Raw genomic sequence first — 8,782 nt, 5'->3', positions numbered from 1 at the left:
GTTTATAATGAATGAAATCATTAAATTGAATGTTAACGTTACTTTACATTATAATAACCACACAATCTTGAATATTCGTGTTAGGGATCTTTTATTAAATAAAAGCTGTCATAAACGAGTGAAAACCACCATAACCGCAGAAATAAAATAAATAGAATAATTTGCGAACAAAATTTGTAAAACGATTGTATATGATTTGAATTAAAAAATTGACCATTAAATTGCAGAATGCCAAATTCGAATTTTCTCCTATCGTCTGTAAAATACCAATACTTTTGGAGAGAGAGAGGTGTTTAACATGATCGATCGCGAGGAATCATTTGCTGTACGATTTTCATTAAATAGTTCATGAAAATTCATAGGCAATGCGGTTCTTCTGCGCTGACACTAAATGCGACGGAGAACAAAGAAGAAGGAACAAATGGTAGCTGAAACTCGAGGAAACGCATAGTTAAGTTCCATCGAGAGCTCAATTATTCATGGGAAATTTAATCATACACGTTCGTGGCGCGACTTCTAGCAGAATTAAGCGTTTTCATTAGCATTTTTCTCTCCCTCGACTGCTACCTTACAAGTGTAAAACTTTCTGGTCGAGTAAAAGTGCCGCTGTGATAATTAAACGTTCCACGCTGATCCTTTTATGGGGCATGAAATTATGGAGTAAATCGATGTATGACATCGATAAACCATCGAGTGGAGTTTCTTTTGTGGCTCGAGTTTCATTATCCATGGAAGGAATTATTAAATATAGGCACGAATTATTCCAGGAATTATTCGATCAAATACTTTGCCATTTAAAAATTGTTAGATAAATTATATGAAAATTTTTATTGTATATTTGATTTAATGGCGTTTTCTCTTCATTTCCACGCCTTTAAAATGATACCTTAAAATATATTTGTAATAGTAAGCGCGTTCGACAGGCTTAGAGCGATTCTCCACCTAACTCACTAGCGCCACCACGATCTATATCTCCTATAACTGTAATGTAAATGTCGTATATACTATTTCCTAATTTTATCGATACGATATAGGATTTTTCTTCTCACTACGAGTGTCATATTGTTTGCATGATATTGTTTACATGAATTTTTCATTCGTACAAGCATTCGTGAAAGAGTTAAAATATAAATGAACGAGAAATTTATAAAAGTGACAGAACACTTATTTCCAGTAGTAAATTACTGTCATTCTTTATGTTCCATTTGTATCCTCCTTCCCATTTTTATTGTTCCACAATCTTAACAGTCTTAAAAATCTCGTCTAAAATTAAAAACAGCTATATCATTTAATACTAACCAAAATAAAATTTAAATTTTACTCCTAACCTTCTAACTCAACATTTTCCACACTCAGACACCCGAAAATATATTCTAATCTTCGAAGCCTATAATTCAAACGAAACTTTCCTGACTTTAACCAAGCTCGTCGCAATTGCCTCAGCTCCACTCCCCAGGCACGAAACAGCAGCAAATGTTTCCACACACGAGTCCCAATAACCGATTTATCGGCTAAATCGTGCCCCATTCCCTCGATAAATAATTCTCATTCCGCTACAGCCGACCCGAGGAACTTTCCTTCGAGTCACTTCTGATTTCCAAAAGTTGGCTGAAGAAAATAGTAGGAAACCGAGAAAAAAGAAACAAATAAACGAATGTACGGCACCTGCGACCAGACAGCGGCCTCAACGTTGCCCCAGGAAACTGGAAAGTCGACTCGAATCCGAGGTCAATTTCGCTCGCGAGACGCTTCACCCTTCAAGAGACCTGTTCCCGCGAGGGTTGAGAGATTTACGAGGTTCAGTGTGAACCGTATTATCAGCTAGGATCAGGGCGAATTTCGAGAGCTTGCGACACAACGCGGATGTCACGGACCAATCGAACACCGTCCAGGCGACCGCGATTGCGGCTTTCAACGTAAGGAACCGACGTTTTAGAGCGGTTAACAGGAATAATTGCGGTAACTAACATCTGCCGCCAGCTGGCGCTTCGGTCGTTCGCCGAATATTTATCGCGTGGCGGTCTTGTTATTCTCCTTTGTGAATTTTTTAATTATTTTCTAACAAATATTTGGTTCTTGTCGTTTCTTTTTGGTGAACAGTGTGTGTCTTTTTACTATCACTATCACTCACTTACACGTCACTTTTATTTTGTGAAAAATGTGTGGTTTAGGGAATATTAGGATCGGCATGGCGGGCCGGGTCGTAATTACAACGAGCTGCATGATGGAGAGCGGGCCACTCGTGGCATGGAGTAGCCGGGATTAAATTGAGTGGCGCGACGCGCGGCTTGCGAGGGCCGCATAATGCCGCGCGACCTGCAGGGACCTCGCGTGTAACAGCCATAACTAACCTACAAATATCCCGTGAAAACTTCTGTCGTGACCCAGACGTCTAGTGGACCCGGTGTCGTTAAAACGCTGCAAGGAAAGTCTGCTGATAAACGCTCGAGTTTCGTTCCTCTCTCGCGTCGCTAACCCGCAGTGGTTCTCAACCCTTCCTTCACGAGGACCAGAGAGTAGTACGTGATCGAGTATCAGTTCGTAGACGGTACCTGTTCGTCGCTGGTATAGCTCGATGTACGTAGACAATTCGGCTAGGTTGAGAACCACTGATACGGTGTCGTTAAATAGCGTTGAAATATTTCATTGCACGACGTAACGATGGAGGAAGAGGTCGATGCTGAAGATTTTTAGTGTCCTTCCTAATGGACCAGGTATGTATGGCGTTCGTTCTAATCCAAATGGATGTTCCGGGGCTGTTATGGTTTTAGGTCCCCGAAGGTTTATGTCAGCTGGTACTTCGACACTAATCAGGTTTCGATCGAGTTCGGAATCTGTGTAATTTGCAGAGTTTTAACGAGTGCAATGGCCACGCATCAGATTAATTTGTTAATGAGTTCATGGGTTGGTATCATGGTGCAAGTGTCAGAAATAAAGATTATAATCCATTCGTCATGCAAATGACACTCAAGACAGTCTTCTGAAGCTTTAAAAGTTTATCAAACAATAATTACAGCAGGAAAAATTTGGATTAGTCCTTACAGCATTTACTCGAAGTTCACGTTTTGTTTAACCTAATTTCCGAGATTAAATATGCGTTTTTAGATTTTGTATTAAAACTTCTGCATTTTACGTTGTTGCTCTGGTCACTTGATTTCTTATATTTCTTACATACGTATTACGAATTTTTCTATAATGCGTCTTATTGTACATATAGATTTGTTAATCAATGGTGATAGGTTCAGTGCAACATAATGTGGATTATAGTTGCTATATGTACTGGTGCAAAAGTCCAAAATTGGAGTTTTCCAAGTTCTGTGAATTTTCGTTATCACTTGGAACAATTTACACGATCGTAGGAAAGCTATTAATCTAACTGTAATACAATGGAGATGTAAACCCTGACGTAACACTTGTCACCCAAGGATAAATGACAATCGTAATATTAATACTTGCACGAGTTGCGACTCAATATACAATAGAATACCAAATCCATTCTCTCGCAGGGTCGTTACACTCATTTCGGACACCCATTCGATATCACGGTCCAATTAAGTACAGAGTAGACAACGCTGTAATGGCCGCCATTTTGAACTTACACTCGGCCCAATGGCCGGCATTATCGGGCTCGTAAAACTGATCGAACTTATCGAAGCACTGCACGGCAAACGCGGTTATTTATTAAAATCGTAGCCATTTAATAAATGCTAGGCTGCAGCTAAATAGCTGTATTATTTGCGAAGCGGCCATTTGCACGGTCGCCGGGCGAGTCCTAATCGAGCGTCCACGCCGCCATATTGTTCGATTTAATCGGCCACGCGGCGATTTACCGTTCCCTCTGGCCGCGCATACGTATTCGTCCGATCGAATATTTGTTTTGTAAATTACCCGGCCGCGTGTTTTATTAATACGGCCGTGCTTTTATCGTGACGGTGAATGGCAAGGGAGTGGCGTTTGCAACTATATCGCGGGCACAGGAGTTAATAAATGCTCGTAGACTGCGACGCTTTTCCCTCGGCGAGCGTTGTTTTCAGCATCGATAAAAGTTCCGCCACAGGCGGTCGATCGACGCGCCACCTACGATATCGATTCGCGCTCGACCCCTCGAGATTCTCGATCCATCGCGACGAACGCCGATTGTGGCACGCTGGTTCAGTTTTACGTTTCATTTTCAATGGAATTTGGCGGATTTTTTAACTTTCATAAATTTTCAAAATTTTTAAAAACTGAGAAATATAAAATTTGTTCCAGCAAAGGGTCGTTATATGGATTGTTCCTGATGTGTTTGTTTCAATGATAATTATTCTATGGTTGATTTCTGAGAGATATATGCAGGGTGACTGCACATCTGCAATTATCACGTTTTATTTTGATCAGGAAATTCGAAAATATAAAATTTCTATAATTTATCTACTGTAAAATTCTTCTGACAAAATGGAGGCACTTATATCGTGTTCGATATGTTCGAGTTAATGTTCGAGGATTCATTTATTGCTCATTTACCTTTCTATTTCCATTCTGATAAGTAAGGTGTACTCTGTAGATTTCTTTGATAGACCTGCTGGGTTTGTGGTTTACTACATGGTCAAGGCTACTATTCGCGAACAGTTTGTGAGCAGCTCGCGAACATTGTTTGTCGGTAGTGTGGACATTTTTGCTATCACGTAGAAGCGAATGGTGAACAGTGTTCGCTCAGGGGGCGCTACATCAAAGGGTCTATTCGCGAGCTCACAGTTTCCAACTGCTCGTGAACTGTTCGCGAGTTCCAGCATGTATGCGATGCCGAGCGAACAGCTCTGGAGAGAGTGGAACCAGTAATAGTATTAGAAACTGTTACAGAAATTATTTAAAAATGACTGAAAATTAAAATTGCAGGCTAAAATTATAGTTCCTTAAATTTCGTAAGTTAATCACTGATAAATTAATAAATGAAGTGAAAATCAATATTGATTTCTAGAGAAAAGCGAGTTTGAAGGAAATAAATAAATGAAATAAATAATTAGGAAATTAATTAATTAAAATTCTGTAAACTACGGTTTTGAATGTAGATAAATTATGATTGAAATTATGATTGAAGCTATATTGGCATTGAAAAGCGCGGTAAAAGAAACGGTTCTATTAATTGGGTCTGTGTGAGAGACTCCAGAGAAGTATTATCGTGGCTTAATTAATTCACAAAGTTCTACAGTAATTAGAAGAATATAATTATACTTCCACCTGAATAAAAGTCAACACCAGTTGCATACTTTCATTAACTGCGCCAAATAAAATGCCCCAAACCAATGATTTCCCATTGTTAGACACACTTGGGGCTCCTTTGACATTTAATTATTTATTTTAAAATTTTTAATTTTACACATTTCAGATTTTTTAGAACAAATTTTGTACCTTGTTATCAATCAATATTTTCTACCAGTCACCTTCCTCACATAATTACACAATCATAATTTTTACATCATTTAAGTTGCATAAATTACATAAAAATATAACAGATTACACAATCTTTACATAATTTTTTATACATAGTACATGAAAGGAATCCCAGATGTACTTTTTCACTGTTAATAATAATTTGCCAACCCTAATTCGATGGAACAAATATTACAAAAATTATATTACACGTCCTAAGAACATTAAAAATTTGCTACATTATTGGTATTATTGGTACATTTAATTGTAAAACTGGTAAATTGTAATTGGTAAATTATTGGTACAATTTGTAGCATTATTCATTTCTCATGATAATTATTCTCACACATAATTCACCTTTCTTGCAGACAGTTTCCGTGGCAGAAGTTCAATAAGGTAATACAAAATTACGCGTAAGCTGGGATCGAACGGTCTCGTAACTTTTATTGGAATTCATTCGAAGTTTCGCGATTATCAGCGAAGTTCAATTGCACTTCAGCGTCGTATTCGAGCGTAAAAGTTTCCCGATGCTGCAGCGTGCAATCTAGCGGCAAAATGGAGAGGAACCGGGCCGGAAGTGGCGTGAAGAAATACAGGTTTTTCTGGAAAAATACAATGCAACAGCCCGTTCGAAATTTTCCTCACGCGACAATTCTCCTCGCACCCTGGTTTCCAAACACTGAAACAACCGGCAATTTTAAGCGGCTGATAACGAGGACACTCCCGACCAACTATTTCAATAACTGCCCCTAATAAAAGTTCCAGATACTTTCGTAATTGGCTGCACACTGCTTTGTCGCGGAACGCGTGGTGATTTTAATTTTTATTTCCAGAGGGAAGAAAGGAGGGAGGGAAGTGGGCGATAACGATACCGAAATAACAATTTTCGCGTGCAAATTTAAACGCGCAGTCCCCACGATGTCCGCGCAACATCTGCATTCGCCCTGTCTCCGCAGCGTTAAATTTCCATTTAAAGAATGGAAAGAAAATTTCTTTTTCTTCGCGGGACACGTAGCAAGTAGAGGAATGCTCTCTGAATGGCAACTAGCCGAGGGAAATCTTCTCATAGCATGTTTCGCGTTGAAAACATTGTTATATGCGAGCTATTCGCATCGAGAAATTATTCAAAATTCTACAGTGCTCTCTGCTGTTCAAAATAAAATTTTCTTCTTAATTTTCGGGGGAAAATCGGGGATTCTTGCAGATGTTTCGAATAAAACGAAGGGAAATTTTGTATGGAAAAAATAATTTTTGTCCAGTTCGTAAAATCAGATTCGAAATCTACAGGTTCTGTTGATCTAGTCTGGCAATGAACTATTATTTATATGTAAAATAATTTTCCTAGTAGATCTACAGTTTAATATGGCAATCCTAAAAATGACGGATGAAAGAGTCGAGACTTTAAAGCGTTGAAGTTGCCAGGTTTTTTGGGTCCCAGTGGTTTTCAGAATCCACTTCGCGTCAAAGTCTTCTCAACTCTGGCGACCTGGGATCGATTGGTCCCAAGGGTTAAAAGGGCAGTAGCACCAGGTGGTCTCTGAAGCAGAGGGAACCTTGACGCCAAATGGCCCCTGGGGCTGATGGACCCTGGCAGCAGGTGGACCCAAGTGTGATACAAATGTTATTGATTTATTTAAGCTAATTATAATATACTACATAACGTTACGAGCTTATCATCCTAATGATATATAACCTAATAATTTCCTGTGTACTTTTCTCTACTAATTTTTCATTCTGAGAAATTTCAGAAAATTGTTATTCCTTAATCTGGTAGTATACACATTTCAAATGAATTTCTTGATAATTTTCTACGCACTGCTTTTCCTATTTTCATACTGTAGAACGTTCCAATAAATTATCATTCTTCAAACTAACGATACAAGCTTTCATAATAATATCCTGTGTATTTCTTTCTTAACTAATTGTGAGAGATCTCGAGAAATTTCCAAATTTTGTTGTTATAACAGTGATATTATTATTACATTTAATGTTACTAACCTCAAAATATTATTAATGTGTGTTCTGTACTTGAACAAATTTCTCGATCCGAAGCATTACACCATATGCAAATTAATTTTGTTACTCTCACGATGCCGGGGGTAAATTAGGTAACGAAATCGTACATTAAACATAAAATTCGATTAATTGGCACATAATAACTCTTTCGTATGATTGATTCAATTACAATTACATTATATAACAAGTTAATGCGATTTAATGATTAAACATGACATGTTTAAGTACGAGCCAACGAGAATGAATTCTATAGGTAATCGTGGAAAATTGCTTCGGCATTTGATGTGCATATTATCGGCGTATACGCAACATTTGTGCTGAAATTTCACTGAATGCATACGTTATACTGTACTGTTGCGAGGTTAATTTAACGTTTGACATGAAGATTATTACAATACGTGCGGCGTTTCAATTTCGCTATCTCAGCGTGTGCATCTTCTATTCTACCAATGCAAAATTAGTTCCCGTAATGACATTTAGACTGCACGAATTCCTGTCTTGCTCCGGAATCTTTGTGAAGCCTACTAATTTCTCATTCGTCTGATTACCATACCGACGTTCCTCTTTCTTCGAAATAATAGCGAAATAGAGCCCAAAGATATACATACGTGGCTAACATTTGGACCTATTGTTAAGAGCTATTATTGAGACCAATTCAGAAATACAGTCAACAATCGAGATAATAGTGCCATAAATCATTTATCTCTATTGACCACTGCATATTATACTACCAATAATCAGCTCCACACAGTCGATATCTATTCAGGCATGCATCATGATACTGTCAGTAAGTCCCCCAACTAAGTTTGTGAAACTCGGTTTTGTACCAGATAAATGAACCGATTATCGCCAGTGATTAATTAACTTTGCTATAATCTAATTCCCTATATCACCGATCAATCCAGTTTAAAGTCCAATAATCTGGTTTAAAACCTGCAGAACGATTAAGCGACTAATGTGAATAAATAGTCAGATAAATAGAGAAAAATTACAATTATGAAAACAATGGGGTGTTTTGCCAAGATTTATGATGTTAGTCTAAGTACAGTCCAATCTGGATGACATATTCCAATAGATCAGAAACATAATAGAGCTGATCCTCTACCCACACTCCCTTACTAGTTAGTACATGGTACATAGGTAAGACGTGATATTCATGGCTCAATCCTCTAAAATTAGATCTGTTGCGCCAAAACTCAGCATTCACGGGTGTCCCCTATGCTTCCCTAACCCCTAAAGAAACTTACGATATCAATCAAGCACTTCTGTCAAGTATTACAGGCATGTATTACATATATAAATAAATATAACTTATTACAGACAAGAAGGGATCAAACTTCTAAGCAGACATTAAACG

Source organism: Eufriesea mexicana, unplaced genomic scaffold (assembly GCF_001483705.2).
Source record: "Eufriesea mexicana isolate 0111107269 unplaced genomic scaffold, ASM148370v2 scaffold4744748211, whole genome shotgun sequence".
NCBI lineage: Eukaryota > Metazoa > Arthropoda > Insecta > Hymenoptera > Apidae > Eufriesea > Eufriesea mexicana.
The sequence above is the reverse complement of the archived record's forward strand: the minus strand, read 5'-3'. Positions refer to the sequence as shown.